Source organism: Rutidosis leptorrhynchoides, chromosome 7 (assembly GCF_046630445.1).
Source record: "Rutidosis leptorrhynchoides isolate AG116_Rl617_1_P2 chromosome 7, CSIRO_AGI_Rlap_v1, whole genome shotgun sequence".
In the NCBI taxonomy this organism is placed as follows: domain Eukaryota; kingdom Viridiplantae; phylum Streptophyta; class Magnoliopsida; order Asterales; family Asteraceae; genus Rutidosis; species Rutidosis leptorrhynchoides.
The window spans coordinates 39,447,796-39,457,635 of NC_092339.1; positions in this window are offsets into that span (position 1 = coordinate 39,447,796).

Genomic DNA, 9,840 nt, shown 5'->3' on the forward strand with positions numbered 1-9,840 from the left:
CTTTCCCTCCGAAGAATTTATATGTATATCATATATATATAAATTTTAAACCCTAATAAATCTTTCTGTACTAAGCTATTATGTATGGAACTTAACTACTCGGTTGATTCATATTACTAATATGCTATGATGTACATCCTCCGTTAACAACTCAACCATCGTTAACTACAATCTTTGTTTCAACTCAATGAATTCCATTTCATAATAAACCAAGTGTATTATTCAATTACATAAATGATTTTGCATTTTCATTTTCGAAGTACTCGAATCTTTCTAAGAAAACATCATTCGCATCTTGCAAAGTTTGCAAGAAATCAACGAACATCAACATCCTTCACCAACGGATATCAATAAATAATGAAGTATTGATTTCATTAGTGAAATACTCCGCGAAGATTATGTGATCTCTAATGTTTTAGAGATTAATCATTTCTAATTCAAGCCAAAAAAATCAAATGAATTTAATATGATATTACCTCATTAAATCTGTATTACATCTGAAGAAAATATACATACATATATTTTCATAAAGACTGTAATGAAAATTCTTTTGTACAAAATATTAATTGTGAAATCTTTAACGGGTAGGTAATACCCGGGAAATATATAAATTCACAATTAATACGTTACATTGTACATTCTTCAATTTTGATTCAAAAATCGTTAACTATACTCACTATCTTCACAACGATATACAATCGTTTTCATACAAATTCAATTACATACTCTGATATTGACGGATCAGAATCCAAGTCATAACTCTGAACCAGTGACATCATTCTTAGATCTTTAAATCTTTCAAAGCTATACTCTGACTTCAATACTGTGCAAGATCCTTTAGCGTTGTTAATATCGAAAATACTCTTGCAATCCTTTTTAAAGTATCCAGTTTTATCACACTTCCAACCAGTCAACTTCGACTTTTCAAGATTAGCCTTCTCATAACCTTGACATATACATTCTTGATACTGGGGAACTTTTCATGTTCCACCACATTAGAAGTAAATTTACCAACAACTTCATTTATCCTTGACCTTCCGAAAAATTCTTATACTCATTGAAACCCTATCATTTACTCATCTGCATCTTGTAACGCGAATTGCCATACGAATTAGCAGGAGTTAGCAATCAATATTTTGAAATCTTGAAGCACGTCTACGCCAACAGTTATATGAGTACATATAACGTCTACCTACTGGAATTACATACTTCGAATGTGAAGTTTCTGAAAAACACCCCAAAACTGCGAAACTAGTTCTCCGAATATTGGAAAAATGCAGATGAAGCAGCAAAAACTGTAAACGACCTTAACGGTCAAAAGTTTGATGATAAAGAATAATATGGTGGTAAAGCTGAGAAAAAGAGAAGGTTTGGAACTGAAAAACGGATTGAGCAAAGTATGAAGGAGGCTGTGGACAAATCACAAAGACTGAACCTGCCTTCAAAGAATACAAACGATTCAGTATCTGCTGAAGTCATTAACGAAAACCTTGCCCTTTTACTCTAAACCTTTCCGAACAATATTCTTCATCATCATCATATCTTAATTATTCTAAGATATCATCGTATCTTTCATTATAAATATCCTCAATATTTCTGAGGATAATTTCGTGACTATCTGAAATTATTCATTCCTTCACGCTATCTGTGTTACATCATAAAAGAAACTGTGTTAGTTTCTAAATTCTGAAAAATTCAAGTTTAAAATATGAATGTTTTGAAGTAGTGTTGGGAACTGAAGCATGAATTAGTATAATATAATGACGTCAGGCCAACGTGATTATATTACAGTAAGTCATGCTGAGTTTCTAATGGAATGTAATGAAGGTTCACAGATCTCACCCTCATCATGAACCATGTTACATAACTCTTTCATTCTATATAATCACTAAATATATCAAGAAAATATATTTCTTGATGAATCAGTCTTTTCCAAATATTCTGGTAATTTACCAAATCAAGATCGTGCCATTACAATTTCTTTCTTAAGACATTAACTATGTTCATTCCTAAACCCATACCTACGAATTCTGGACCATTATTCGCTTGACTTAAAGTCGGGAAGAGAGAACAGAAGCATGAAGCTCCGAAATATAACGGAGGATATAAAACCCTAGAACAACCCCGAAATTTCAAACCGTGTATATCAATACGTATTGCAACGTAAAGACACGGGAAAATTAATAACACTATAACCCCAAGATAAAAGTAAAAGTAAATAAAATCCTCCGGTGGTAGATGAAAAAGAAGAGTGACAGATATGAAAGTTAGGAGTATATCAAGAATCAAAACTGGATGAAGCATTTCACAATCTTTTAGAAATATGAAATGAGAAAGAAGATGTAGAAGTAATGAAAATAATGAAACGGAAGTACTTAATTTATAGCGAAACATCAGACACAGCAATCAAGGCAGATTACGCAAAACAAAATCTCCTTAATTCCCGAAGAATCAAATCTTATTTAGATTATGAAGATTTTCTATTCCTTAAATTCCGAAAATCAATCGTTACTACTTCAAGAGTTAAGACGAATCTCTATTCCTTCAATTCACTATTATACGATAACTTCTCTCATACGCTTCGAGTAATTGGATTGTTATATCCATATTATTCACCGGTGATAAAACTCTATTTATCGACTCATATACGTCATGAAAACATTTTTATTGTTAGTCATGACGACCTCACTCAAATTTCGGGACGAAATTTCTTTAACGGGGGGATACTGTGATGACCCGGAAATTTCTGACTAAATTTAAACTTAATCTTTAACGTTTTCGACACGATAAGCAAAATCTGTTAAACTGAATCTCAAAACTTTTGAACTATTAGAATACCCTTCGATTGTTCTCAACGATTCGTGAATAATTATATATATATATATATATATATATATATATATATATATATATATATATATATATATATACTATAACTTGAAAGCGTAATAAGGTATTAATTGTATACCGTACATTAAACTTATTGGTTTATATATCTATTTGAATATAATTAGTTCTAGAAAACTAGATTTTATAATATTTATATATGAAATGATAAAAATTTACTATTAAACGATGTTTTTTCAATTTAAAAATTTTACGTATTAAGTCGCTTTATTTTTATGATATAATTTTTGTAACTTTTTTAAGAAACGAAGTTAAATTAAAAATGTACAATTTGTAAAGCACAACGTACAACAACGTGTAGCTTAAATAGTTGAATTTAAATTAATTCATTTACTATTCATTGAATAGTAAATAAAACGAAATTAATTAATTTACTATTCACATGAAAGCGACATGATAAAAATTATTAATTATAAGTTACATAGAATACCCCTGAAGTATTTAATAAATACGACTTTTTTTAAAATCTTAAATTCAATTTACGTATTATTTATATATGTCGACGAGGAAGAAGTTAAAACGAACCTGAGCTGTCATCCCATATCATGCGATCGCATGAATAAATCAAAGGGACTCCATGCGATCGCATGGAGTCGAATCTCAGCAATCTTCTATAAATGGCATTCGTTTGTTCAGTTTACACACACACTTACTCCGTATTTATTTATTTATTTATTATTATTATTATTATTATTATTATTATTATTATTATTATTATTATTATTATTATTATTATAAGATTAATATTGTTATTAATTTTATTAAAAATTAGTAATATACATAAAATACTACGACGAGGTTATGAGCGTGTCACTTTCAAAATGGTGTTCAAACGCGATAGAGCTAAGGAAATTATGGGTTATTGATAAGGAGTTTATGGGTAATGTTCGGGGGTATATTTGTGAATCAAACCTAGTCTTTATCATCTTCGTTACGTCTACATACTTTCCTACAATATTGAATCTCAATATTGATACGTAAGTACTTATAATTTATCTTTTATATAATAATTGTGTATCCATGTCTAGTGCTCGAGTATATATATTTATACATACTTGTATGCTAAATTTCGTCGTTAAACAGTTTATAATCAATCACGAATTAAATACATATATTACTGGTAAAAGGTATATGATATACATGTTTTTGGAAAGCTGGCGAAAAATCAATAACTTTTCATTTAGATATCGAATAGTGTCGATGAACGGATTAAAAGATATGATCAACTGAATTATGTTTGACATTAATTGAAATTGCTTTTGAATCTGCAATTGATATTGAAACCACTTGTTTATGAGATTGATAAATTGGATTTTTGAATATTACCAGCCGAGTAATCGAATCCTTATATAAGGTACGTCTTGTTTTGTTAAACAATTGTCAAAATTGACTTTTTGAAACGACTTTGGATAACTTTTATATGTCGATCTCGAGCATTAGGATTGTGATACACTTTGACCTGACCTAGCTTGATAGACATTTATTGACCAACATATGTTCTCTAGGTTGAGATCTACGATTATTTGATATACCGAGTTTCGGTCACATTACGATGAACAACTTTATATGCTGCTAAGGTGAGTTTCATATGATCCCTTTTTCTCTATACATTTTGGGCTGAGAATACATGCAAATGCTTTATTAACTGATTTACAATATTTATATGCGTGAGTTTCATATGATCCCTTTTTCTCTATACATTTTGGGCTGAGAATACATGCAAATGCTTTATTAACTGATTTACAATATTTATATGCGTGAGTTTCATATGATCCCTTTTTATCTATATTTTTGGGCTGAGAATACATGCACTTTATTTTAAACACAATGGATACAAGTACATACTAAATTCTACACCGAGTTTGAACCGAAAATCCCTTAGCTTTGGTAACTAGTAACTGCCGGTTATAAGAACTGGTGGGCGCGAATAGTTGTATATGGATCCATAGGGTTTGACATCCCAGTCTGTTCCAGGTATAGAAAGAAACTCTAACCTGAACTATAAAACAGACGTATGCTATTTGAAGTTAGTACACGTTGGATTACGTGTATTGTACATGTTGGTTGCATATTAAACGAGGGGTACTTATTATAGACGTTAAGGCTTGGTTACCAGGGTGCTCATTCTTGTAGAACCTTTTGATAAACGTTTCTGATGAAACAACTGAAATCTTGTAATCCATCTTTATATACAGATTATGCGAAACATACAAACTATGAACTCACCAACCTTTGTGTTGACACTTGTTAGCATGTTTATTCTCAGGTTCCCTAGAAGTCTTCCGCTGTTTGCTTATTTGATATACAAGCTATGTGCATGGAGTCTTACATGGCATATTTTTCAAAAAAACATTGCATTCACCAATTCATCACCATGTACCTTATTTGACTGTATTGTCAACGAAAGCACTATTGTAAACTATTATATACGGTGATTGTCTATATGTAGAAATCATCAGATGTCGAAAACCTTTGATTTAAATATACATTTATGGTGTGCCTTTTCAAAAGAATGCAATGTTTACAAAACGTATCATATAGAGGTCAAATACCTCGCAATGAAATCAATGAATGACGTGTTCGTCCATATGGATTTGGAGCGATCGTCACAACATGGATACACAATTAATATATAAAAGATAAAATATGAGTGCTTACGTATCAATATTGAGATTCAATATTGTAGGAAAGTACGTAAACGTAACGGAGATGATAAACACTAGGTTTGACTTTACGAGCATAATCCCCAAATCATACCCATAACCTCCATAGCTATAACTCATAATTTCCTTAGCTCTATCCCGCTCGAAAAACCATTTTGAAAGTGACAAGCTCATGACCTCGTCGTAGTATTTTATGTATAATATTACTAAAAATATTAAGATTAATAATAATAATAATAATAATCTTAATAATATAATAATAATAATAATAATAATAATAATTAATATGAATAATAAATAATAATAATATTACACATAGAGTAATATATGTGTAAGAACTCGAGCAGAAACTGGACTTTTATAGGCAACTTTTTGAAATCTGATGCCCATGCGATCGCATGGGTTTTTAGTGTATTTGCCATGCGATCGCATGGCCGCCTGATCCAGCTCAAAATGTTTTTGTTTTCTTGTTTGTCGACATATTATTATATAATATATATAATATATATAATTTAAATAATTAATTATATATTATATTAAATTCATGTGCATAGTTGACTTGTAATTTTCGTTCCGATGACCCGTACGTTGTCACTCGACTTATGTCCCGGTTTCGGCTTCTCGAACGCATTTTTGTACGCTTAGAAAACTCGCAATTTACGTTTTGTGACTCGTACCTTTGTCAAAATATAGTCTTAAATTATCAATAAACTATATCATTCAAAGTGTATCTTAAACTTTCGAGTGTTTTGGTCATTTACTTCTATAAATCATTGTCTCGCTATTTGTTGATATATATATATATATATATATATAATAACAAATCGTTTTATGACCAAGTTAATATATATTTTCAACATTCATAAACACGTTTTAAATATACGTCGCAAGTTATTCATACAATTAATATTCCAACTTATCATATATATTCAAATAAATATTTAAACCAATAAGTTTAATGTACGGTATTAAACAATTAAAACTTTATTACGTTTTCAAGTTATAGTATATATATGTATCTATTTACATGTAATGGTTCGCGAATCGTTGAGAACAATCGAAGGGTACTTGAATAGTTTAAAAATTTTGAGATTCGGTTTTACAGACTTTGCTTATCGTGTCGGAAACGTTAAATCATTTAAAGATAAAGTTTAAATTTGGTCAGAAATTTCTGGGTCATCACAGTACCTACCCGTTAAAGAAATTTCGTCCCGAAATTTGAGTGAGGTTGTCATGGCTAACAATAAAAATGTTTTTATGACGAATATGAGTCGATAAATAGAGTTTTATCACCGTTGAATAATATGAATAAAACAATCCAATTACTTGAAGCGTATGAGAGAAGCCGTCGTAATAAAGTGAAATGGAGAATAGAGATTCATCTTAACTTTTGACGTATTAACGATTGATTTTCGGAATTTAAGGAATAGAAAATCTTCATAATCTATATAAGATTTGATTCTTCGGAATTTGTGGAAATTAGGATTTTCTTTGATTAAATGTGTAATCTGCCTCGATTGCTATGTCTGATATTTCGCTATAAATTGACCTCTTCCGTTTCATTTCTTTCACCACTCCTACATCTTCTTTCTTATTTCATACATCCCAATAGATTGTGAAAATGCTTAATCCAGTTCTGATTCTTGATATTTTCTTGGCTATCGTATCCTTCATTCTTCTTTTTCATCTGCCACCAGAGGAGGTTATTTTCTTCTACTATTACCTTGGGGTTATAGTGTTTTTCATTCTCCCGTGTCTTTATATTGCTATACGCATTGATATACACGGTTTGTAATTTCATGTTTGTTATCGGGCTTTATATCTCCCCTTATATTTCAATGTTCCTACTTCTGTCTTCTATAATCATTGTCATTCATGGTTAATACTCCCTCTTATTTGCTGCGATTTATACTCCAATTTCTATTTCAGAGCTTTGTCCCTTCGTTTCTTCTTGTTGAGATTAGGCATCTCTTGTAATGGTCCATAATTCGTAGTTATGGAGTTTTGGATAAACATAGTTAATGTTCTAAGAAAGAAACTGTAATGGCACAATCTAACTTGTCAAATTACCAGAATATCCGGAAAAGACCGAATCATCAAGAAATATATTTTCTTGATATATTTAGAGATTATATGGAATGAAAGAGTTATGTAACATGGTTTATGATGAGGGTGGGATCTGTGAACCTTTATCAAGTTCCATTAGAAACTCAGCATGACTTACTGTAATATAATCACGTTGATCAAGTGTCATTATATTATACTAACTAATGCTTCAATTCCCAACATTACTTTAAAACATCTATTTTTCGAATTTTTTAGATTTTAGAAACTAAAATAGTTTCTTTTATGATGTAACAAAGATAGCGCGAAGAGATGAATGATTTCAGATAAGAATGGTTATAAAAAAAATATCTTCAGAAATATGGAGGATATTTATAATGAAAGATACGATGATATCTTAGAATATTTAAGATAAGATGATGATGAAGAATATTGTCCGCAAAGGTTTTAGAGTAAGGAGCAAGGTATTTGCGAAGGATTTCAGCAGACACTGAATCATTTGTATTCTTTAAAGGTAGATTTCGTTTTTGTGATTTGTCCACAGCTTCCTTCATGGTCTGCTCAATCCGTTTTCCAGTTCCAAACCTTCTCTTTTCTCAGCTTTACCACCATACTATTCTTTATCATCAAACTTTTGACTGTTAAGGTCATTTACAGTTTTTGCTGCTTCATCAGCATATTTCCAAAATAAGGAGAGCTAGTTTCGTAGTTTGGGGTGTTTTTCAGAAACTTCACATTCGAAGTATGTAAGTCTAGAAGACAGATGTTATCTATATATAACTGTTGTCGTAGAAAATGCTGCGAGATTCAAAATACTGATTGCTAATTCTCGGTGGTTGGTATGGCATTTATTGTTACAAGATGTGGATGAGTACATGATAGGGTTTCAATGAGTATAAGGATTTTTAGAAAGGTCAAGAATTAATAAAGCTGTTGATAAATTTACTGCTAATGTGGTGGAACATGAAAGGTTCCCCGGTAACAAGAACGTATATGTCAAGGTTATAATAAGGCTAATCTGAAAAGTCGAAGTTGACTAGTTGGAAGTGTGATAAAACTGGATACTTTGAAAAGGGATTGCAAGATTATTTTCGGTAAAAACAACGCTAAAGGATCTTGCAAAGTTTTGAAGTCAAAGTATAGCTTTGAAAGATGTAGAGATCTACGAATGATGTTACGAGTTCAGAGTTATGACTTGGATTCTGTTCTGTCAGAATATGTAATCAAATTTGGATGAGGATGGTTACTTTGATTTTTATAAAAGAATATATATTGTTGTGAAGGTAGTGAGTATAGTTGATGATTTGTTGAATCAGAATCGAAGAATGTAACATATTAATTGTGAATTTATATATCTCTCGGGTATTACCTACCCGTTAAAATATTCTCACCATTAACAGTTTGTATAAAAGAATTTTCTTAATTACAATCTTCATGAAAATATACCTACATATATATTTTCCTTAGATGTAATCATGGATTTAATGAGTTAACATAATATTAATCTCATCTGGTTTTTGACTAGGACTAGAATATATAATCTCTAAAACTTTTAGAAACTACATATTCTCTGCAAAATATTTCTTCGATGAAGTTATGAATCAATACTTCATCGTTTGTTGTTGTTGGTATTCCTTGGTATCTATGGTGCGTATGACGTTGATGTTCAAGGTACATATTGTGATGTTGAGGTTTGCGGTGCGGATGTTGTTGGTGGTGGTAATGGTACTGTTGGTGTTGTTGTCAGTGGTATTGTTGATGCCGGTGATTCTGCTGGTGCTTATAACCTTTGCACCATATTCTCCAAAGCCACTACCCGAGTGCGAAGCTCGTTGACTTCTTCTACTACACCGAGATGATTGTCGGTTCGGACGAGCGGATGAATAAGATTCAGAATTTGAGATAGTATATTATCGTGACGAGATACTCTGGAAATGAGAGAGAAAATAGTGCCTCGAACAGGTTCGCCAGTAAGTGCTCCAGGTTCTTCGCTAAGAGGGAAATGTGGTGAATGGAAGGGATCACCTTCTTCTTGTCTCCAATGACTAAGCAGGCTACGAACCCATCCCCAATTCATCCAGAATAGGTGATGGCTGATTGGTTGATCCATTCCGGTTACACTGTCTTCGGAATTCAGGTGAATATCCATATCGGAATAGCTGTCAAAGTTTAAGGAATTTGAACTAGATACGGGATCCATCTTGTA